The following is a 23,902-nucleotide window of genomic DNA, read 5'->3' as shown; positions in this document are numbered from 1 at the left end:
GCACATGCAGCTCTTAGACCGGATGCGAGGAAAGCATTTGGACCATGGACCAGAAGAGATTTTCACTATCTGGGTTGAAACAAGAAGCAATTAGAAGCAAGAATTGGATTGGATTGAATTCCTATAAATATATTTATTTTGGACTTTATCTTTATCTGAGCGGTCAGGTTTATTCCGGCCTCCAGCGGATGGTATCCCGTACACCTGCCTGTTCATCCGTAAGTCATTGAAGTGTTTCGTGTCAGATCGGGAGCGGAGCTCGTCAGCGGAGTGAGCGGCCATCGATTTGACAGAAGCAGCCAATTTGTTTGTGAGCGTGTGAAGAAAAAGCCCATTGGCTGCTTTGTGTCTTATTGTGCGAGAGGTTTCATTAAACTTTAACTGCAGAGGCCTTCTGGCTCCAAATCTGTTTAGTTTCACCCCAGACCTTCACCACCCCCTCCCCCCCAGCACACACACTCTCACACACCATCACACACACACACACACACACACACACACACACACACACAATCACACACACACACACACACACACAGGCCTGATGGATCCCGTTTAATGGTGGCGAGTCACACGGGCTCATTCGCCCCGGAGAAGTTTCCTGCGTTTGACAGACGACCCTCTCTCCTCTCTCTCTCTCTCTCTCCTCTCTCTCTCTCCTCTCTCTCTCTCTCCTCTCTCTCCTCTCTCTCTCTCTCCTCTCTCTTCTCTCTCTCTCTCTCTCTCCTCTCTCTCTCTCTCCTCTCTCTCTCCTCTCTCTCTCCTCTCTCTCCTCTCGCGCCTCCTTTTCATTACGGATCCTAATTTGGACGCGTTCCAAATCGCCCCTCTATTCTTCAGCGCGAGAGGAGCGCTAATTACACCAGCGTCTACAGCAGGAGTGGAAACACACAATTACACACCTTCCTTCTGCTCAGAGCGAGAGAGTGTGTGAGAGTGTGTGTGTGTGTGTGTGAGAGTGTGTGTGTGTGTGTGTGCGAGTGTGTGAGTGTGTGTGTGTGAGTGTGTGTGTGCTCTTAAATGAGGCCTTTTGTAGGTCAGGCGGACACCAGGCCCATTTCATCTTATGTATATGTGTATGTGTCTGTGTGTGTGTGTTTGTGTGTGTGTGTGTGTGTTTGTGTGCATGTGTGTGTGATATATGACCGTGTGTCACGGGTGCTAAACACAGGACAGACAAGCTCAGATACCAAACATACAATTCACCGTATTTTTCACACTATTTTGCACCTAATTTAAGGTACACTATCTATGAACATCCATTTTTTGGGTCTATTTTCACACATTAGGCACACAAGATTATAAGGCACATTTTAAGAGACACTATAAGGAACTAATTCAGCAGAAACTGTGATAAAAAAAGACTTTCTTGTAAAAGTTAAATGAGTCCTGGATGTTAATCTACACAGATTTCTCTTCTGAAAATATTCCTGAATTCCTCAAGCACTTCAATGCTGCTCCAGCAGTGCTAGCTAGGGATAACAGCAAGCTACAGGCCAATAATGCTCCCCTCTGAACAGGGAAATAGTAAGCACAGTTAGTGGACAATGCTAATGATGCTGCATCAGTGCTTGCTGGAATTCGGAGCAGGCTACAGGCCGATAATATTCACCACTGAACAGGGGAATAGTGAGCACAGTTAGCGGGTAAAGCTAATTCTGCTCCAGCAGTGCTAGCTGGTGTTTGGAGCAAGCTACAGGCTTATAATATTCACCACTAGACAGGGAAATATAGAGCGTGGTTAGCTTGCAATGCTAATGCTGCTCCAGCAGTGCTAGCCAGGCAAATAGTGGTTAGTGGCTAATGCTAATGCTGCTACAGCCCCTTGGAAACTATAGAAAACTGCTAAAGGTAGACGTCTGGCTGACCCACATGGAAACAGTAGCTTTAAGAGAATTAGAGAAGAGAATTAGAATAAGAATTAGAGTTAATTTTACAGGACAAAAGAACTGCAGTAATAAAGTTATTTATAAGATAATGATAAAATAATAAAGCAGTAATAAAGTTCCGAATGATATTATATTTAATATATTACGATAAAAATATTTTTTATAGTAATTTCTAATGGAAGTAAAGATTTATATATTTTTTTATACAGATATTTTTAGGTCCAGCATCAAATGTGTGTGTATATATACATATTTATATATGCAGATATTGAGGCCAGACAGACTGCAGGCCTGTGTGGTTACACCGTGTGCATGATCTGCATAACTAATGTTTTAATTGTAATAATTAATACCACTTCAATCCCGCTGCAGCTAATTATGCTCCCTCACGTCACAGGCTTTCAATAGCCCCCTGTGAGGCGGGTTAAACGTACAAACAGCCATTCATCCACTACCATCCACAACCCTGCAGATTAGCATTAAACAGCACACAAAACACAACACGGCTTCAGAGGGGAATCAGATAAATACCTTCTGTCCACTTCAGCAGCTTCATTCAGCATCTAAACCTTCATTATTTCATTATTTATCTATCATTTATACATTAAACAATTTAGAAAAATACCAGTTTGCTTGTACTGATCTGCAGCAACATCAAGGGTCTTCCTCAGTATTAAAATCATTTTACCCGCTTTCTTTTTTTAAAAACAGCACTTTTGGTTAAAATAACTCAAATATTGAACTGCTGCTTGGTTTTATTGCCATAATAAAGCTTTTACTAGCAGTAGCTTCTAGTCAAGACCAATCCCTTTTAGTAGTCAAGTCTGGGTTAAGACCAGGACTTTTAGTATTCCAGTCCGAGTCCAGACTAAAGACTTTTAGTAGCCGAGTCTGATTCAAGATCAAGACATTTAATAGTCAAATCCGGGTACGAGTCAAGACTAATATTTTTAGTCCTTTAAAACTTTTAGTAGTCGAGTCCGAGGGAAGACTAAAGACTTTTTGTAGTTGAGTCCGAGTAGTTGAGTTCAAGTCAAGACCAATATTTTTATTAGTTAGACTTGGTCTTGAGTCAAACTCAACTACTAAAAGTCTTAAGTCTAGCCCGAGTCAAGACCAAGACTTTTAGTAGTCGAGTCCGGGTCTGAGTCAAGAGTAAAAACTTTTAGTATTTGAGTCAGTGTCAAGACTAAAGACCTGTAGTATTTCAGTCCGAATTAAGACTACAGACTTTTAGTAGTCGAGTCCGAGTCAAGACTAAAGACTTTTAGTATTTCAGTCCGAGTCAAGACTAAAGACCTTTAGTATTTCAGTCCGAGTCAAGACTAAAGACTTTTAGTAGTCGAGTCCGAGTCAAGACTAAAGACCTTTTGTATTTCAGTCCGAGTCAAGACTAAAGACTTTTAGTAGTCGAGTCCGAGTCAAGACTAAAGACCTTTAGTAGTCGAGTCTGATTCAAGATCAAGACTTTTAATAGTCAAATCCGGGTACGAGTCAAGACTAATATTTTTAGTCCTTTAAAACTTTTAGTAGTCGAGTCTGAGTGAAGACTAAAGACTTTTTGTAGTTGAGTCTGAGTAGTTGAGTTCAAGACCAATATTTTTATTAGTTAGTCTTGTTTCTGACTCAAACTCAATTGCTAAAAGTGTTAAGTCTAGCCCGAGTCAAGATCAAGACTTTTAGTAGTTGAGTCCAGGTCTGAGTCAAGACTAAAGACTTTTAGTAGTCGAGTCCGAGTCAAGACTAAAGACCTTTAGGTTTTCAGTCCGAGTCAAGACTAAAGACTTTTAGTATTTCAGTCCAAGTCAAGACTAAAGACTTTTAGTAGTCGAGTCCGAGTCAAGACTAAAGACTTTTAGTATTTCAGTCCGAGTCAAGACTAAAGACTTTTAGTAGTTGTGTCCGAGTCAAGACTAAAGACCTTTAGTATTTCAGTCCGAGTCAAGACTAAAGACTTTTAGTATTTCAGTCCGAGTCAAGACTAAAGACTTTTAGTAGTCGAGTCCGAGTCAAGACTAAAGACTTTTAGTAGTCGAGTCCGAGTCAAGACTAAAGACTTTTAGTAGTCAAGTCCGAGTCAAGACTAAAGACTTTTAGTAGTCGAGTCCGAGTCAAGACTAAAGACCTTTAGTATTTCAGTCCGAGTCAAGACTAAAGACTTTTAGTATTTCAGTCCGAGTCAAGACTAAAGACTTTTAGTATTTCAGTCCGAGTCAAGACTAAAGACCTTTAGTATTTCAGTCCGAGTCAAGACTAAAGACTTTTAGTATTTCAGTCCGAGTCAAGACTAAAGACTTTTAGTAGTCGAGTCCGAGTCAAGACCAATATTTTTATTAGTTAGTCTTGGTCTTGACGCAAACTCAACTACTATAAGTCTTTAGTCTAGCCCGAGTCAAGACTAAAATTTTTAGTAGTCGAGTGTGAGCCAAGACTAAACGAACACTTTTAGTATTCCAGTCTGAGTCAAGACGAAAGACTTTTAGTAGTTGAATCCAAGTCAAAACGAACACTTTTAGTATTCCAGTCTGGGTTAAATCTAAAGACTTTTAGTAGTGGAGTCCTAGTCAAGACTAAAACTTTTATTAATCGAGTCCGGGTTTGAGTCAAGACTAATATTTTTTGTAGTCAAGTCAAAGTCAAGACTAAATACTTTTAGCAGTTAAGTCCATATTATAGATTATGTCATTAAATAATATATAGCCTAAATGACTTTATTACTTGAAATGTGTTTTAAAAATACATTAATAAATATAAAAGTGATTTTCTAGTAGATCAATTCTAAACTGTGTTGAGACTAAGACGAGACCAAGATCACTCCTTCATGGTAACATGACCAGTCTTGTGTTCTGCAACACTAATCAGATGTTCCTTCAGGCTTTGACATCTACTGAATGTTGTTTATAGAGTTCAGTAACTGAAACTAAGAGTGTAAACACTTCTAACAACTAAAACTAGGTGTTCTCAGAGTGGTGAGGAGTCATGCATGCTGGAGATAAAGAGAAAAGCCGTTGGAAAGGGAGGAGCTCTGAGGAGATAACCAGAGAGAACTCCTCCAGATCCAGCCTGGGTGGAGACCCCAGGAGAAATAATAAATACAGGAGAATAATATACAGTCCTGCACTTCTTATCACGGAAATGGAAAATGTAAAAATAATGATTATTGTATAAAGAACAATTGCATAGGATTCTCTAAAGAACTGAAAGAAAATTGCATCAAAAATTGTATTATAATGATGTAATGAACCTCTACATCAGTTTAAGGTTTTTTTTTTTTATAACATTTGAGTTCTAAAGTATTCTTTACACTTATTATGTTAAAAAATGAATTTACAACATTTAGAAGGTTATATTTTAGATTCTTCAAAGTATCTCCTCTTGTTTAGATGATCAGTTTTGAACATCTCTGCTGGATTTTCTCAGTCAGTTTTATGAGGTAGAATCTCCTGGAATTCAGGCTTTCAGTTAACAGCTGTGCTGAACTCATCAAGAGTTAATTACTTGAATTTCTTGTCTCTTAATAAAGTGTTTGAGAGCATCAGTTAAAGTAAAGTAGTGAAGAGGTAGAGTTGGATAGAGTTGAATACTTTGAGAAGAAATAAAGGTCAGCCAATCTGAAAAAGAAGAATTTCAAGAACTTTAAAAGTATTCTTAAGTGCAGTCACCGCAAAGACCATCAAAAACATTATGATGGTGAAACTGGAACTCATCAGGAACACCCTAGGAAATGTTATCAGCCTTACTTTTAAGTTACTACACGATTCTTTATGTGTTTCTTCATATTCTCTGCAGTAACTCTGTGTTTACTGGTACCAGTGTTTATAGATACAGTTCTCCTCCTCCTGGTATCTTCTGTCTGTTATCAGAATAAACCCGGCTCTGGCTTCTGTCCTCCAGCAGGAGTCTGATAACCCTACGCTCCTCTATCACCTCCTGTATCTGTCTCTGAGTCTCTGATGCTGTTCTACTGCTATTCTCATTTTACAGCCCATAATAACCCAAACAGCTGCAGATGATCTTCCTGTTCTCCTGTATTTTACTGCTTATAGCTTTAAAATCATGATTCCTGATATAAAAGAGACTGAGCTTATCCCTTGTAAAAAAAATGTTGTATGTTTAAAATAATAAAAGTGTATTTACAGCTCAGAAGAAAATAAAATAAGAGAGCACTTAAAAATGATGAGTTTCTCTGATTTTACCAAATTTAAAAACCTCTGGAATATAATCAAGAGGAAGATGGATGATCACAAACCATCAAACCACCAAACTGAACTGCTTGAAATTTTACACCAGGAGTAAAGCAGCATAAAGTTATCCAAAAGCAGTGTGTAAGACTGGTGGAGGAGAAGAACATGATGCCAAGATGCATGAAAAAAACTGTGATTAAAAAACCATCAGGGTTATTCCACCAAATATTGATTATTTCTAAACTCTTAAAACTTTATGAATATGAACTTGTTTTCTTTGCATTATCTGAGATTATTTTGAGGAAAGCTCTGTATCTTTTTTTTTGTTATTTCAGCCATTTCTCATTTCAAAGTATACTGAAATACAGATTAAGTAGCTAAAATTGCAAGCATAATAAGAAAAAAGTATACTTTAATTATTACACATATAGTATATACAGCTCTGGAAAAAAAAATAAGAGAGCACTTCAGTTTCTGAATCAGTTTCTCTGATTTTACTATTTATAGGTTTATGTTTGAGTAAAATGAACATTGTTGTTTTATTCTATAAACTACAGACAACATTTCTCCCAAATTCCAAATAAAAATATTCTCATTTAGAGCATTTATTTACAGCAAATGAGAAATGACTGAAATAACAAAAAAAGATGCAGAGCTTTCAGACCTCAAATAATGCAAATACAACAAGTTCATATTCATAAAGTTTTAAGAGTTCAGAAATAATCAATATTTGGTGGAATAACTCTGGTTTGTTTTTAATCACAGTTTTTTTCATGCATCTTGGCATCATGTTCTCCTCCACCAGTCTTACACACTGCTTTTGTGCTGCTTTACTCCTGGTGCAAAAATTCAAGCAGTTCAGTTTGGTGGTTTGATGGTTTGTGATCATCCATCTTCCTCTTGATTATATTCCAGAGGTTTTTAATTTGGTAAAATCAAAGAAAATCATAATTTTTAAGTGCTCAAATAGGACCCTACGTGTGTTCCCTCAAATGTATGGAGCATTTCTACAGTTTCTTTGTAGACACGATCAATTAGATGCAGTTTAAAAGCTTTTTCTCTGTAATTAAACACTAAAAGTGTGCACTAAAAACTAAAAACAGAGACCCTCCCCACAGAGGTCACACAGAGGTCATCTGATTACCCTTCAGGTGTCCTTCCCCCGTCGATTAGCTCTCCACACCGTCCACATTACGCTGTGTGATATATATATATATACATATATATATACTCGATGTGACGTGAACTATTTTTCTCGTCTGATTTTTTGACACTTTGTCAGCTTGTTTTTTTTTAACGCCGCTGTATCCCTCCGCCGCTCCCCTGCTCACACTGCGTATTTAATGTACCTATCTACCCAATTAAATAATGTCACAACGATGCAGTTCATTAACATGCAAATGGCGTCTTATGGAGGGATTAGTTAATTGTGACTCATTTGCATAATTAATGAACACTCAAATGAATAATGCTTTGGCAAATTTGTGCTGCGCTGTTACGAAATAAATTATAAAAGACAGGCCGAGACCCATTGTGCGAGAAGCGTCTGCCTGAGTGTGAAATAATAAAAGTGCGAGGAGATGGATGAGGGTTTTTTTAGTATTTTAGTGTTTTTAGTGGAACAAAAGGAGATCTGCACTGATTCACTGCTGTTTATAAGCTTTTAAATGAACTTAATTGTCGTTTTGTGTCAGAAAAACGACACTCAATTCAGATATAAATGGTGTTTAATTCAGTAATCGGCCTCTCCAGCAGTTGTGCTCTGTAGTATTACTCAATTTTAGGTGTTTTATTGATACAATTTGACACAAAAACAAATGGAAAAACATGTTTCATACAATAAAAAATATAAATGTATACCTATTTATCACTAGTTTGAATTACTATGACTTATTTTAAGTCTCAAAAAGATGTTTAATTCAGTAATCGGCCTCTCCAGCAGTATTAGTCGCATTACTCAATTTTAGGTGTTTTATTGATATTGAATTTCACACTTTAAAAAGAAAACAAATGGAAAAAAAACATGTTTCATACAATAAAAATTATAAATGTATACCTATTTATCACTAGTTTTAATTACTATGACTTATTTTAAAGTCTCAAAAAGATGTTTATTTCAGTAATTGCCATTTTCATCAGTTTTACTCTGCAGTATTACTCAGTTTTTTGTGTTTTATTGATACAATTTGACACTTTAAAAAGAAAACAAAAAAGGAAAAACATGTTTTATACAATGATAAACAACCAATTCATACCTATTTACCACTAGTTTTAATTACTATGATTTATTTTAAGGCTTACAAGATGTTTAATTCAGTAAATGGCAATCCCAGCAGTTTTTTTCTGTATCAGTTTTATATGTTTTTTGATACAATTTGACACTTTAAAAAGAAAACAAATGGAAAAACATGGTTTAAACAGTGACAAATTACCAATTAATACCTATTTACCATTATATTATTTTAAGGTTAAAAGATGTTTAATTCAGTAATTGGCAATTCCAGCAGTTTTTCTTGTAGTGTTAATCAGTTTTATATGTTTGTGATACAATCTGACACTTTAAAAACAGAAACAATTGAAAAAAATATGATTTCTTTAATATAAAATACAATTTTATACCAATTGATGATGAGTTTTGCAGCAGTTTTACTCTGTAGTATTAATCAGTTTTATGTTTTTGTGATTTAAGCTGACACCAACAATTGAAAAGTATGATTTCTTTAATAAAAATACCAATTTATACCTATCCATCACTAGTTGTAATTACTATGATTCATTTTAAGACTTAAAAAACGACCAAACCAGACCATGATTTGTAACACTGAACTGTGGTTGAATTGATGTCCGTTGTAGTTTCAACAAAGAATAAATGCATCACATCTTAGTTAGATTAAGTTAATTGTTGTTTTGTGTCAGAGAAATAAGGTTTAATTCATGTATAAATCATGTTTAATTTTTTTTACAGTTTGGTGACATAGTGTGAGATTTTAAAAACAGAAATTATTTAACAAATTTAAATAATAATCTAAAATAAATACCAATTTACACATATTTAAAAATGTTAAAGAAATATGTATAGTGTCCAAAAAGACATACAATTTTATGTTGATATTGAAACTTAGACTCAACGTAATGCTATTTTCTGGTAAATATTATCATTTTTTATTTTTTTTTAGTATTTAATCAAATTTTGCTCATAAAGCCATTTTAAAAATCTTAATTTTCGTGTCAAAGATAGAAGGTTTACAGTAAAGGTTTGCTATTTTTTATTTAAAACTTGTCTTTTGAGGACAGGTCTTCCCCATCCACATCTTTATGATGTGTGCAGCAGGTGGATTAGCATTGTCTTGTTGAAAAACGTCTTGAATTCAGTAAATATTACTGCATTACTGAGGGACATTATTGGTCTGGTGTTCTGAAGGTCTGATTGTTTGGTCTCAGTGTCTCTGATCTCCAGTGGACGAGCAAATGACCACAGTCCTCCATCTGATAACCTCTTACCCTGGAATGCTTTCATGCTCTGAGATCCACTACGCCCAATTTACAGCAGCCGGAGCTAATGAGCGCCCATTCCTTCATTCCTCCATTTCTCCAGCTCTGCAGAACATCGTAACCATGCTGAGATAAAACTACAGAGAAAAGACTAAAACTGCTCCTCCAGATTAGTACCTTACAATCAAAGAGGTCTGGACAGGATTTTATAGATTTATCTAAATAAAAAAGCCAAATATTGCTTCCAGCTCCTACAGTTCATGCTAAAGTCAGCATAAAATACCTAAAAATGTCCAAATCTGATCAACAGGTGAAAAAAAAGTACTATCACTTTGTTTGGAAGGTCTGTTATAGATACTTTATAGATGCTCTCAGAATATAAAACTAACGTTTTATATAAATATTGATAGATTGCAACTTAAGAGTGAACTGAATGTAATTTATTCTCTATAGAACCCAACTCTATTTAAAACCCCATCTATAAATCAGTATTAAACCATAAACATAAGCCTAAACATTACACTAAACCCTAAATCTTAAAACTAATTCTAACCCAAAACCTTACATTTTACCCTAAACCTTAATCTTAACCCTTGACCCTAAGTCTTAAATTTAACCCTAATTCTAAACCTTAATATATAACCCTAAACCTAAACCTTAAATCTTACCCTAAACCTAAAATCTAACACTAAACCTAAAATCTAACACTAAACCTAGCCTTAAATTCAACTCTAACCCTAAATCTTAAATCTTCCCCTAAACCTTAAAACTAAATTTCACCCTAAATCTTAAAACGAAATCTTAGCCTAAACCTTAAATCTTAAATCTAACTCTAAGCCTAAATCTTAAATCTTAATCTTAAGTTTAACCCTAAACCTAAAATCTAAAATTTTACTTTAAACCTTAAATCTATGAAGATGAAACAGTAACTTTAAAACAGAAAATTTATTAATTTAATGAGATAACACTTCATGATCAATTTACAGTACATACTGCAGTCCCGTGACTTTTGGCATATCTGCATTACCAGAGTATATTTACTGTGTTTTTGAGTAAAACTCCACGGCGAATGATAATTTCACTACGACTAAAATCCTCCACACAATTGATCTAGTAAAAGTGGGTGAGTCGATGATTATGTTTGATTTGCTCGTCTTTAATCTTTCGCTGCATTAATGATTTTCTGTGTGGATTATTTTATTCATTAATCCCTCCATCACACCCCCGACAGAGACACTGATGAACAGATACTGTGGGTTTATTTCTCTATTTATTCACCCTGCATTCATTTCATCAGAGAGAGAGAGAGATCAGAAAACATCAATACGTCAATCTAACAGTAAAAAACAAGATATGAATGAACTGCTGTATCTAATACACTCTGGACAAAAGTATTAGGATACCTGCTCATTCATTTATCCTGCTTTTGTTGGAGTAACTGTCACTACCGTCCAGAGAAGACTTTCTCATAGATTTTAGAGGAGCACTATGATGAGCTGGGCAGCAACGCCGCCTCGTCAGATAGAAGCTAAATAACAGCGCTAGAAACAGCATGCAGTTCATTCCTGTGTTATTTGTGCGAATAACACATCAGTGTTATATATGCTTTACCCAGTAATTCAAACTGTAAATTTGTTATTAATGTAAATGTAATGTAAAATTGTGTTTATTTATCTCACTGTCTCTCAGTGCTGTTAGCCAATCAGAGTTGATATACAGTATTTGCATGCGTGAATATTCACGAGCAAGAGTCGAAATCCTATAGTTTCTTTAAAACGGGTCAAATTGACCCAGAACAAAACAGTAGAGTTAATACTGAGTGTTTTTTGTTTTTACTTCCAGCGAGTTAAAACATGTTAAAACTATGATTTTAACACTGCAGATTTTACTTTGTATCTTTCTCCCAATTTTTATTTTATTTTAAAAGTATTTTAAACTATTTTCTGCTTTTAATTCACTCTAAATCTCAGTGATTTTGAGTGTATTCCAGTCTGTATATCAGTAGTGAACCGTTGGTCCAGTGGTTTGGGGTCGTGAGGAAGGAAGCCGGGCTCTACAGGGACGGCAGCAGATTCAGATCCGGTTGGCTGCTGGTTTGTTTCGGACGGACACAAGTAGGTCATTGATGATCTCTAATTAGAGCTCTCAGCACATCCGCACGCTCATTGTGATCTCGCACACTCGGCCTCAGTTTAGACCCCGCGCTGGCCGACGCTCACCCCCGCGGCCGGACCCAGCTTCCTGTCCTGTTTATTTAGAGGAGCTGAGAGTGTAAACTCATGAAGGAAGGCTGACTGTATCTCATTATCTTGTCTGTATCATCTTCAGAACAACAGTTTGGCTTCAATCTGATAAATAACTGCAGCACAATTTAAATTGGTCCGATAGAAATAGAAGAATTCTGATCTAAACTCCTCTGAGTTTAATCAATCCATAATCACACAAATTCATCTATATGTTCATCCATCCATCTGCCTGTCTGTCTGTCCGTCTGTCTGTCTAGCTGTTTATCTGTCTGTTCTTTTCTGTATCTGTGTAGCCATCCAACTATCCATCCTTCTGTCTGCCTGTCTGTCTGTCAGTCGGTCTATCTTTCTATAGATCTGTCTACTGTCTACTGTGTATTCTTGGATTTTTTTTCTTTTCTCTCTCTGTTTATTCATCAGATCATCTGTTCGTCCAACATCGTCTGATTGTCCATTCATCTATCTATCTGTGTTTCTATGTGTATCTATCTATATGTCTGTTTGTATATTAATTTATATGTTCTGTCTATCGTTCTATATATCTTTAACTCTGTCCAACCATCCACCAGTCTGTCTGTCTATCTATCTACCTGTCTGTCTGGTTGTCTGTCTGTCTATTTATCTACCTGCCTGTATGCCTGTCTCTCTGTTTGTCAACATATCTATCTGGCTCGGTCTGTCTGTCTGCCTATATGCTTGTCTCATTTTCTGTCTGTCCCTCTGTTTGTCTGTCTATTTCTCTGTCTGTATGCTTGTCTCATTGTCTCCCTGTCTGTGTGCCTGCCTGTCTTTTTCTCTATAGATCTGTCTGTCTCTCTGTCTGTCTACATATCTTTCTCCTTTGTCTGTCTGTCGGTCTGCCTGTATGCGTGTCTCATTGTCTCTGTTTCTGTCCCTATGTCTTGCTGTCTGTTTCTCTGTTTGTATGACTGTCTTTTTGTCTATTCGTCTGTCTGCCTATATGCCTCTCATTTTGTCTCTCTGTCTGTCCATCTGTCTGTCTCTGTATCCCTGTCTGTCTGTCTGTCTCTCTGTCTGTGAGTAGTGTAAGTGAGTGTGAGGAGTGCTGGTGTTATTTTGGTACTGGTTTGGGGGGGTTGATGGATCCGGTCACAGTGTGATCATGAGACAGTCACAGTGGCTGCAGTTACTGACCACCGAGAAGATCTTAACTACAACACACACACACACACACACACACAAACACACACAGACTCACACACACACACACACACACACACACACACTCACAGAGCGAGAGAGGCTCTAATTAGTGTGTAAAAACAACATATGGAAACTTCATTGTCCATTTCATCCCTCAGTGTGCACCATCACATCACATTTCTCCTGCTCAGCCATGCTCACTGCGCGTGTGTGTGTGTGTGTGTGTTTGTGTGTATGTGTGTGTCTGTTTGTGTTAGAGAGTGTGTGTGTTAGAGAGTGTGTGTAAGTTGCTCTTATTTACTGACACTAACACACACCTCATTAGTTTAGCAGTAGGTTTGAATATTTTATAGTGTGTGTGTGTGTGTGTGTGTGTGTGTGTGTGTTATAATGTAGAATTTGCCATGAGAATAGAGAGAGAGTCTATAGCTCAGTTCAGCTGAATGTCTCTCGCCCACAGTGAGAGAGTGAGCTCCTGTCTGTGGGTTTCTTTATGACCATAAAGACTCTATCTTTCTCTCTCTCTCTCTCTCTCTCTCTCTCTCTCTCTCTCTCTCTCTCTCTCTCTCTCACACACACACACACTCTGTTCTACACGCCCCCCCCCCCCCCCCCCCCTGCCCCGTCCCACTGTAAACCCCTCCAGCCAGTGTGCAGCTCCGGCTAATGAATCAGAAAAGAAGCTGGTTACCAGATGTCTCTGCATATTAACTCCGCCCTCATCCCCCCATCCACTGTACAGCACTGACAGAGAGAGAGAGAGAGAGAGAGAGAGAGAGAGAGATCGGGCTTTTTATCTCCTTCTATCTGCCAGTGTCTATCTATCTCTCTATCTCTCTGTTATCTTGTCTATTTATCTTTCTGTCTGAAGATCTGTGAAACTGTCTGTCTATCTGAATATCCATTAATATGCCAATATCTATCTATCTATCTATCTATCTATCTATCTATCTATCTATCTATCTATCTATCTATCTATCTATCTATCTATCTATCTATCTATCTATCTATCTATCTATCTATCTATCTATCTATCTGTCTGTCTGTCTGTCTGTCTGTCTGTCTGTCTACAGTGTCTACTGATCTATCTATACATCCAACTACCCATCTTACCTGTCTGTCTGTTGGTCTATCTACAGTGTCTACCAGTCTGTGTATACATCCATCCAATCAACCATCTCACCTGTCTGTTTCTCTGTCTATCTGTCTACAGTGTCTACTGATCTATCTATACATCCAACCAACCATCTTACCTGTCTGTCTACCTGTCTATCTAGAGTATCTACCAGTCTGCATATACATCCATCCAACCAACCATCTGACCTGTCTGTCTGTCTGTCTATCAACAGTATCTACCAGTTTATCCGTCTGACATGCCTGGCTGTCTGTCTGTCTGATCGATCGATAGATAGATAGATAGATAGATAGATAGATAGATAGATAGATAGATAGATAGATAGATAGATAGTAATTGTCAGTAAGCCAGACTGTAGGTGCCAGTCTGTAGGAGCCAGTGTCTGTAGGTGCCAGTCTGTAAGTGTCAGTCTGTAAGTGTCAGTCTGTAAGTGCCAGTCTTTAAGTGTCAGTCTGTAGGTGTCAGTCTGTAGGTGTCAGTCTGTAAGTTCCAGTCTGTAGGTGTCAGTCTGTAGGTGTCAGTCTGTAAATTCCAGTCTGTAGGTGTCAGTCTGTAGGTGCCAGTCTGTAAGTGTCAGTCTGTAAGTGTCAGTCTGTAAGTGTCAGTCTGTAATTGCCAGTCTGCAATTGCCAGTCTGTGGTTGCCAGTCTGTAGGTGTCAGTCTGTGGGTGTCAGTCTGTAGGTGTCAGTCTGTAGGTGTCAGTCTGTAAGTTCCAGTCTGTAGGTGTCAGTCTGTAGGTGCCAGTATGTAAGTGTCAGTCGGTAAGTTTCAGTCTGTAAGTGTCAGTCTGTAAGTGTCAGTCTGTGGGTGTCAGTCTGTAGGTGTCAGTCTGTAGGTGTCAGTCTGTAATTGCCAGTCTGTAATTGCCAGTCTGCAATTGCCAGTCTGTGGGTGTCAGTCTATAGGTGTCAGTCTGCCCCTGGGCGAGGGCATTAAACCTACATCCATTCTACTGAATGATTCCCCATTCGCTCAGCGCAGTTCGTGTTTACATTAGATTTACAGCTTTCGGCTGCTTTTAATTAATTAGAAGATATATTTTCCAAAACACACACACTCTCTCTCTCTCTCTCACACACACACACACACACACACACACACACAGAGGTAGAAAAAGACAGCAAACTGCCTCATTTGTTGTGGGCGCACGACTGCCATTCATCACCATGGCGACCCGGGAGAGAGCCGTGATGCGTCGCGCTCACAGATGTGACCGGTTTGTATTCATTGGATATGTAAATATGCAAATTTGTTGTTCCGTGCTTATTGTTATTCGCCGGCCCAAAGAGGAACGGGGGATGACACGGTTTGTGTGTTTGTGTGTCTCTTTATTATTGTTAGTTATTATCTTTATACGCTGTAAATATGAGGGCAATCACATCAAACACTGAAAACAAACAAATAAAGTTAAGACAGCATGAAAATAATAAACAAATAAAAATAAAAATGCAGTATTTCTTATATTTACATTGTTTTCCATTGGATTACACACAATATGAACCCAAGATATTTCATATTTTGTCTGTTTGCATCCATTTATTTGCAAAAATGCCAAAAGTTAAACATTTATTACTTTGTAATGTTGCTATTCCTTCTGAGAATATTTATAAGATGTTTAGGCACTGAGAATATGCCATATGTCAATCCTATATCACTTATAAATTACAATAAGGAAACTAGATCAGTTGAAGAAACTTTTCCCGGTTGAATCTCTGAACCTCAGACAGTACACAGCAGGATTAGCCAGCAGACTTCTTCTGAGGGAGGGATCTATACCTACTGCCCTTGGCGAGTCAGCAGATGAGGGAGATATAAGAACTTTCAATTGATGAGTGTTGTGCTTCTATCGTTAATTTAAGTTAAGCTGGGCAGATAAAACATGAAATATGTTTGGTTCGTAGTGTCTGCACATTTCTGAAGGAATGATTCAGGTCCTGCTGCCTTCAAAAAGCACCAAAAAAACTGTTATGGACAAATCCCACCCTGGATACCATGGTTTTGAGTCGTTACTGTAGACTAATAACTGTAAATTAGCATAACATGGGACTGTGCATTGTGCAATTTGCATTTTTATGTAAATCTCTTCTGTGCTCTTTTATATATTTTTTGTAAGTCCTATGTTTATTTTTGTTTTGTAATTTATTTAAATTAAATTACAAATTTTAGATAATTTCAAGCTTTATCTTTATTATTTATGACACTGAAGAGAATTGCACCCTGAATTGGTTATAGTTGTTATAATGACAAATAAAGATATTGTGTTCTATTTTATTCTTTTGTGCACATGATATATATGTGTGTGTGTGTGTGTGTGTGTGTGTGTGTGTGTGGTGTGTGTGTTTTAAGAGAGAGAGATACAAATTTTGGCTTTGTGTGTTTCTAATCTCCGTCCTATCGAGGAAGACGCTGAGCCATAAACCTGGCTGTCCTGTGATTGGCTGATGCATTGCGAGTGTGTGTGTGTGTGCAGCAGCTGTGTGTGTGTGTGTGTGTGAGAGAGAGAGTGTGTGTCGGTATCTGTGTGTGTGTCCAGTTCTCAGGAGAGTGCTGCATATGTCAAGTATATTGTCCCATTATGCCAATCCATTTATCAACCCACTGAACGCCAATTACAATCACAGGATGGTGCAGGTACACACCATGCAGCACGCTGCCAACACTCTGCTGCAGCTGAGCTTCACACACACACACACACACACACACACACACACACACACACACACACACACACACACACACACACACACACACACACACACACACACTTGTTTTGATACACTGTCAGTGCACAATTTAACTACAGTAATATTTTATGCTGAACTCTATACTGGCCCAAAATTGCTGTTACAAACAACATATATTTTTTTATTCATTTATTTATTTTGTATTTCTTTTTTCATTGTACTGTGTAAAAGTTAGTTTTAGCTTCTTTTGATCTTAATTTTTTATCAATAAAACCAAGTTTTATTATTGTTATTAATATTATCATTAATATATTTTTATTCTATTTTTTATTTTTATCGACTTTTATTTTTTATTAACTGTTATTTTAAAATGATTAAATTTAATTAATGTTTTCTTTATCATGTTAATCCCTGTTTTCGTAAATGCTCGGCTACATTGAAAATTAGGGTTGATTGATTAATTGATTGATATTTGTAATATCCAGACCGTCTACACCACTGATATAATAACAACATAATAGTGTAATAATAACACATTTTTAGACCTTTTAATTTTTAAGAATATTCAGATATTGGAACAATTAAAAACTCTTACAATTGAGACCTTAAATAAACAAACATAATCCTTATTAACTAAACAGAATTAGCAAAATTGAGGTCAGGGAAATGTATTAAGGTCATGATAATGTATTGTAAGATTGCTATTGGTAGTTAACATAAACTCACACTCACTCACAGCTGCTCTAAAGTAGGACAAAACAAGAGTAAAGTAATGTGTTAATCTAGTAAACACCAATGTGACCATCCAGTTTATTTTAAATTGAAATGCTTTATTAATGTTTCACCTGATGGCACACTAAAATTCATTTATTCTCAGTTTTGCCCTGAGCCAGTGAGTTTCCCTGATTATTGTTGCCACTTTTGTAGCTCCACAGTTGACTGACACAGCAATTTCACCCTCCTCCTCCTGCAGCATTACCAGCAAGCTGATTGGCTCTATGTTGAAAGGCGGGACTTTATCCATAAACAGACTTTATGCTAATCAATAGGAAAACTCCCAGTCTTCCCCGATAAAGATGTAAATGAAAGGTGGCTGAAAGAGAGAGAGAGAGAGAGAAGCATATAAAGAAAAGGAGGAAGAGAGAGAAAGAGAGAAAGGCAGAGTCATAGAAAGAAAAAAAGAGAGAGAGAATAGAAAATAATAGAAAGAGAAAGAGAAATGAGGGAGAGAGGCATATAAATAAAAGAGAGAGAGAGAGTCACATAAAGAGAAAAATAGAGAGAATCAGGAAAAAAACACACTCATAGAAAAGTGAGAGAGTCATAAAAGAGAGAGAGAGAGAAAGAGAGAGAGACAGACAGAGAAAGAGAAATAGAGTCATAGAAGGAGAGAGAAACACAGAGAGAGAAAAAAAGAGAGAAAAAGAGAGAGAGTCATAAAAAAGAAAGAGAAAAAGTAAATCTCTCTTTTATTACACACAGGATAAAATAAATACTGATAAACCGGGAGGAGCTGTGAGTGATTACAGATTACAGGAAGTGTAGAGATTCTTCTACTAAAACTTTTAACGATACGATTCAGACAGTCGATATAAATCTATATTAACTCAGACCTCCTGAAGACAGACAGACCCTTATCCCTTACTCTCACTTCCTGCTTAGAGACCAACACGCCAACAACAACACACAGAAAACACACGCCAAAACACACACTCCAGATATGTATTTTATTTCCTCAGAGTAAAATAAATCAGTAGCATTGTGATTAAAACACTACACTGGAAATGAGGACCACCCTCAGTGTTCTACACAGTTTAAACAAAAGTTAACGGACTGAAATCAAACTTAAAAACAAAAACTTACCCACTTTACCAATTATACTAACATACTGATCAACTCTAATTCTACTAACACAATCAAACAGAAACAAATGGACTTAAAAAATACATAAAGTTTGGGAAAATTAATGTTTATTTTTCTTTAGAATAATGCTATTATTACATTACACTGGAAATCAGTGATCTTTAGATTTTAAATAAAGGTTGACTGATTAAAATCAAGCCCCAATACAAACTAACCAACAAACCAAATCTAATATTACCAACACAATATGAAAAAAATAGGGAAGAGGAATGTTTAAAATAAAAAATAAACTTCTATAATCGTACGTTTTCACGCTTCATGCCCAAATACGTCACTGACTCTGTATTATAAAGACTTACAAAGTCTTAAATAAAAGATAAAAAAATGTTTTTCTAAACTAGTGCATCAGTTAAAGCCAAATGTCATGCGACATTAACTAATATCATGTACCATGAATTTTGCCATATCTCATGTAAGCTTAAGAATGCTGCAATTGAAAGAGTTGTGGGAAATGTGGGCGGGGTCTCCTGCATTAAATATTGATGTGTGTCTCCTTGATTTTTAAATGAGTTTTCAAGAAATCCATGTAAAACCCACTTTAACAGCCATAAATTGACCTTATATATCATACAAAACTATTAAACTAATTTGATGTGAGATTTTTAACATATTTAGCAAAAAAATGTGGTTATCTCTAGTTGTTTCTTCACTCAATACAGCTCTGGAAAAAAATAAGAAACCACTTAAAAGTTTATTTGATTTTAGCAAATTAAAAACCTCTAGAATATAATCAAGAGGAAGATGGATGATCACAAACCATCAAACCACCAAACTGAACTGCTTGAATTTTTACACCAGGAGTAAAGCAGCATAAAGTTATCCAAAAGCAGTGTGTAAGACTGGTGGAGGAGAACATGATGCCAAGACGCATGAAAAAAAACTGTAATTAAAAACCAGGGTTATTCCACCAAATATTGATTATTTCTGAACTCTTAAAACTTTATGAATATGAACTTGTTTTCTTTGCATTATTTGAGGTCTGAAAGCTCTGCATCTTTTTTGTTATTTCAGCCATTTCTCATTTTCTGTAAATAAATGTTCTAAATTACGATATTTTAACATTGTTCTGATACAACTTAATGTCTGTTAAATTCAATAAACCTGTAACTGTAAAAAACATTTTCAGTATTGCAAATTGGTTGGAAAACTTCAAATCTCTTACTTTAAACCCTTTCAGTAAACTAGAACCTGGTTAACATTCTTTATTATTGATATAAAAACTGATTGTATTATAAAAAATGGCATTAATTGGATGAATCATGTAAAATGGCACAATTTTCTCCTCTAAAAGTGATATTAAAGAAAAGCCTGGACAGATGTGGGATCAGTTTAGTGTCCTGGAGCTCAGCATTAGCATCCCCCTCGGCCCGGCGGAGACCGGCGGGAGATATATAGCCGGGGGTTCTCTGTGGGACAGCTGGAGTTTGTCTTAACTGATGGCTCTGGGTGCCGTTCAGCAGCGCTTATCATGCCTCCCACGAGCATTTCCTAAAGCTCTTCTATAGGCTTAAAACTTCCATCAGAGCTTCTGTACAGGCTTCAAACTCCAATCTTATTTCTAAATTTCCTCTATATTACTCTGACAGTTCCTTAAAACTTCCTTTATATCTTTTAAAGCTTCTTTTCACAGCTTAAAAATGCAAATGTACCTCCAATATTTACCTTCAATTACCTACAACACAGGAAGCTTCACTACAGGCCTCAAATTTCAATCTGATCTCATCTAAATGGCTCAGTTTTCCACTAGTTCTTCCTCCCAATTTACTCTAACTGATTCAAACTTCTGCCTCAAATTCTCATCAAAGCTCCTCCAAATTCACAAAACAAAGCTCATGATCATGCCTCAAACTACAATTTATTAGCCTCAGATTTTCTCTAATTGTTACTCCAATTTCCCTCAGCAGGCTTCGACCACTGATTATGTATGTTCTTTCACTCAAATTCTCTCTCAAAAACAGTTTTTCCTGCTTCAAACACCAATCAGATCTCTACAATGTGTCAAAAACCCTACAAAACTCCTCTACATGCCTCAAACTCAAACCAGTTCTTCTATATGTCTCAAATTCCCTCAGATTTGTCCTCCACATGCTCCACATTCTCTACATACTTCTCCACATGCTCTACATGCCTCTAATCTCACTCTACTGCCTCAAACAGCACAAAAACCTCTACTATAAGCCTCAAAAAGCTCCTCTACATGATTTAATCCTTTAAAAAGACTCCTCTACATCTTTACTTTCTCCTGTGAGTTCATTCCAACTGGATTTCCTCAACATACTTCAAAAATTAGTCTTGCTTTAAAACCAATGTCCTGGCGCAAACACCAATCAGAGCTCCTTAATTTGTCAAATACCCTACAAAGTTCTTCTACATGCATTAAACTCTAACCAGAGTTCTTCTGTATGCTTCAGATTTCCTCTACTTTTTCCTCCACATGCTCCACATTCTCTACGTACTTCTCTATGTGCTCTACATGCCTCTAATCTCACTCTACTGCCTCAAACAGCACACAAAAACTCCACTAAATGCCTCAAAAAGCTCCTCTACCTGTCTCAATCCTTTAAAAATGCTCCTCTACATCTTTACTTTCTCCTGTAAGCTCATTCTCAAACACCAACTGGATTTCCTCAACATACTTCAAACTTCGAGGCTCTTCTACATCTTTCAATCTTGCTTTAAAACCAATTTCCTGGCTCAAACACCAATGAGAGCTCTACAATGAGTCAAAAACCCTACAAAACTCCTCTACATGCCTCAAACTCAAACCAGAGTTCTTCTATATGTCTCAAATTTCCTCAGATTTTTACTCCACATGCTCCATATTCTCTACATACTTCTCCACATGCTCTACATGCCTCTAATCTCACTCTACTGCCTCAAACAGCACACAAAACTCTACTATACGCCTCAAAAAGCTCCTCTACATCTTTACTATCTCCTGGAAGCTCATTCTCAAACACCGACTAGATTTCCTCAACATACTTCAAACTTCAAGGCTCTTCTACATCCCTCAATCTTCCCATAAAACCCCCTTTTCCTACCTCAAAAACTAGCTAGAGCTCTATGATGTGTCAAATACCCTACAAAGCTACTCTACATGCCTCAAACTCTAACCAGAGTTATTCTATATGTCTCAGATTTCCTCTACCTTTTTCTCCACATGCTCCACATTCTTTACATGCTTCTGATCTCACTCTACTGCCTCAAACAGCACAAAAACCTCACTATAAGCCTCAAAAAGCTCCTCTACATGCTTCAATCCTTTAAAAAGACTCCTCTACATCTTTACTTTCTACTGGAAGTTCATTCCAACTGGATTTCCTCAACATACTTCAAACTTTGAGGCTCTTCTACATCCCTCAATCTTTCCATTAAACCTTTTTCCTGCCTCAAACACCAATAGGAGCAAACTTTGAGGCTCTTCTACATCTTTCAATCTTCCCATAAACCCTTTTCCTGTCTACTATGTGTCAAATACCATAGAAAGCTCATTCATTGGCCTTAAACTCTAATCAGAGTTATTCTATATATTCCTCCACATGCTCCACATTCTCTACATACTTCTCCATGTGCTCTACATGCCTCTAATCTCTCTCTACTGCCTCAAACAGCAAACAAAACTCCACTACAAGCCTCAAATTTCCTCCAAATTTCAACTACATGCTTTAAATTTTGATCCTACTGTTTCTTCAAAGCTTGCGTCCTGCCTCAAGTTTCCTCAAGCTCCCCTACGTGCCTCAAACTGTAATTAGAGTTCTTTTATACACCTCTAATTTTCTCTAAAACTCCTTTACAACCTTTAGTTTTACAATATTTAGTTTATTTTTGGGCTCAAAGAGCTCTAACTCAAATTACACTCTCTAATTATTTCCAATAAAATCTTCAAACTTTTATCAAGAGCCTTTTACGTCTCTCAAACTTTCCTAAAGGCTCTTCCACATTCCTAGAGAGTTTCCTATCCTGCCTCAACCGCCAATTAACTTATTTCTAAAGCCTGAGATTTTATAAAAATTCTATATATATACTTAAAACATTGTAAAATACTCTTCTAAAGATATTTTTCTGCTTTAAACACCAATCAGAGCTCTACTATTTGACTAAAAATTACCTAAAAAGCTTTTGATCGTGCTTCAAATGTCCATAGTTTTTAGCTGAAACTCAACTATGCCTTAAATTCCAACTGGATTCCATCTGTACATCTCATATTTCCACCAATTTCTCTCCACATTTGCTTTACGTGCTAATTTTCCTGCCTTGAACACCGATATAGCTCCACTATCCACCTCAAATTTTCTTCAAAGTTCTTCTACATTAAATACACCCTGTTAAATTTCCCTACATGCCTCAAAACTTCCTCCTAACATTACTCAAAGCTGTTCTTCAAAGCTCCACGCGTCAAACCCTTCCCTCAAACACTCTCCCAAACCTCAACATGGCCCACACATGGCCTTAAACACCCCTCCATACCACAAACATGTCCTTATCTCTGCTCACATCTCCCCCAAACCTCCCAAACCTCTCAGACCACTCAGACCTCACCCAGCAACTCATTAAAATAAAGTACAGAAGGAATCGGCAGAAAAAAACATCAGATTTTACAAAATATTAAAGTATGTTTTTATCCACAACTAGAGATCTACTGACCTTTCTCCATACTCTGTGGCTTAAACCTTAGCAAATCCCCCAAGGTTCTATTTTAGGGCCCATAAAACTGATGTAACTGACTGTTGATTTTACCAAATTGAAAACCTCTGGAATATAATCAAGAGGAAGATGGATGATCACAAACCATCAAACCACCAAACTGAACTGCTTGAATTTTTGCACCAGGAGTAAAGCAGCATAAAGTTATCCAAAAGCAGTGTGTAAGACTGGTGGAGGAGAACATGATGCCAAGATGCATGAAATTAAAACTGTGATTAAAAACCAACCAGGATTATTCCACCAAATATTGGAGGAATGATTTCTGAACAATTAAAACTTTAATATGAATATGAACTTTTTCTTTACATTATTTGAGATTTGAAAGACATTTCTCATTTTCTGTAAATAAATGTTTTAAATGACAATATTTTTATTTGGAATTTGGGAGAAATGTAGTCTGTAGTTTATAGAATAAAACAACAATGTTTATTTTACTCAAACATAAACCTATAAATAGCAAAATCAGAGAAACTGATTCAC

General features: G+C 36.7%; 1 long non-coding RNA gene across 2 annotated transcripts in view; it reads left to right on the top strand.

The window, feature by feature from the left end:
• Positions 1–23,902, top strand: part of LOC125804940 (uncharacterized) — a 149,751-nt gene that overhangs the window by 60,113 nt on the left and 65,736 nt on the right. The window contains exon 1 of one of the 2 annotated variants that reach the window (XR_007441158.1): positions 5,242–5,322. The exons of the other annotated variant lie outside the window; for it this stretch is intronic. This is a non-coding gene — a long non-coding RNA (uncharacterized LOC125804940). Of the gene's footprint in view, positions 1–5,241; positions 5,323–23,902 lie in introns of those variants that run through there. 2 annotated transcript variants of the gene reach the window in all.

The sequence above is a fragment of the Astyanax mexicanus genome, chromosome 11 (assembly GCF_023375975.1).
Source record: "Astyanax mexicanus isolate ESR-SI-001 chromosome 11, AstMex3_surface, whole genome shotgun sequence".
Lineage (NCBI taxonomy): Eukaryota > Metazoa > Chordata > Actinopteri > Characiformes > Acestrorhamphidae > Astyanax > Astyanax mexicanus.
This window is presented reverse-complemented; position numbering and strand designations above follow the sequence as displayed.